Source organism: Microtus ochrogaster, unplaced genomic scaffold, assembly GCF_000317375.1.
Source record: "Microtus ochrogaster isolate Prairie Vole_2 unplaced genomic scaffold, MicOch1.0 UNK173, whole genome shotgun sequence".
Classification (NCBI taxonomy): Eukaryota; Metazoa; Chordata; class Mammalia; order Rodentia; family Cricetidae; genus Microtus; species Microtus ochrogaster.
In genome coordinates this window covers 178,780-180,445 of record NW_004949271.1, presented here as the reverse complement: position 1 = coordinate 180,445, position 1,666 = coordinate 178,780, and positions in this window count along the sequence as shown.

The following is a 1,666-nucleotide window of genomic DNA, read 5'->3' as shown; positions in this document are numbered from 1 at the left end:
AGGGATGGAAATACCTCCAGACAATCCTTTATTGTATAAGATTGTTTTGGCTATCCTGGGTTTTTTGTTTTTCCATATGAATTTGATTATTGTCTTCTCCAGATCTGTGAAGAATTTTGATGGGATTTTGATGGGGATTGCATTGAATCTATAGATTGCTTTTGGGTTTGGTCTAATGTTATTTTTTAAAGAGCTAGGTGAAACAAAACTAAACTCCATTTCTACCTGAAAGGTCAAAATAATCTTGAGTAGAAAAAAAAGCAGGCTAAACTACAGTACCCATCCAGGGCATGATACACAGTAATTGTAACAAAAAAAAAACACTCTAATACCAACAAAACTAAGATATGTAGATGAATTTAATAGACAAAGGAACTTATTAAAAAGAATCGACATAGCTACTGCTACCTGGTCATTACAAAGGTGCCCAAAATTCACTCTTTAGAAATGGTAACTTTTTTCACAAATAGTTCTGGGAAAAGTATACCTAAAAACGACAGAAAAAACAGAAAAGACCGAGGCTCAGACTTCTGCGGGTAGGTGATGTCCTCTAGACATGACATGGAAAAATGAACAATGCAGTATCAACTATATGTTTTGTGAGAAAAATAAGAATTATGACACCATGGGTTGACATGCTAACATAGATTGGTGAAATTCAATGTTATTCAGTATCTGGATGAAGAACTACAAATAGTCAACAGCTGTAGAGAGAAGCATGAGTTGATTTCTACATGGAGAAGCAACCCCTTAAATTTTCTAACTCCAAATGGTCAGCCAAGGATACGTGTATATATATTAAACTAACTTGATAGATTGTATATACAAGTTTTATATATACCAACACAGCACATGTACACACACACACACACACACACACACACACACACACACACACACACATAATTTAAAATGAGATCATGAATTTTGAAGTGTTAGTGGAGTTGGAAGGAGAAAGGCGGGAGTGATGTGTTCCCATATGAAGTTCTCAATAAGAAAACAAGAGAGTATAAATATAGAAAAAATAAATGTAGATATGATTCTCTCAGGCTTGACAAAAAATTCTAATGTTTAAATTCATTATCATAAGACTGAAACTTCTGAATGAAAACATTGGAAAAGCACTATGGTACATAGGTCCTTTCTACAGTATTTTGATATTTTGATTACACTGATTATCAGGTTCAATAACCAAGGAGTCAATAGCAAGAAAAACTAAATAGGACTTCACGAAATTAAAAGTTTATGCACAAGGAAGTAAATTTTTGAAAAAAAGCTAACCTTTAAGATGAGAGAAAAACCTACATATCTTAGAGAAGCATAACATGTAAAATTGATTAAATAAATCTAAAACTAATTGATTATAACCCAAGTCATCAAATTAAGTATGGGCATTGAAAAGAATTTCTTAAGAGACAGAAGTAAAATGGCCAATAAATATTTGTAAAATCTCGGGATTCTTAGTTTTAAATAAAAGGCTAATAAAAGATTCATTAATATCCTGTGTTACCTCAGTCAAATTGGTTGTTGTCAACAAATAAAAAGTTCTAACACTACTAAGAATTATAGGGGCTATTATTAAATACTGGTGCTGAGAGTGTGCAAATTAATACAACCACTATGAGAATCAAGACATATTTTTCTCAAAAATTAAAAACAGATCTAT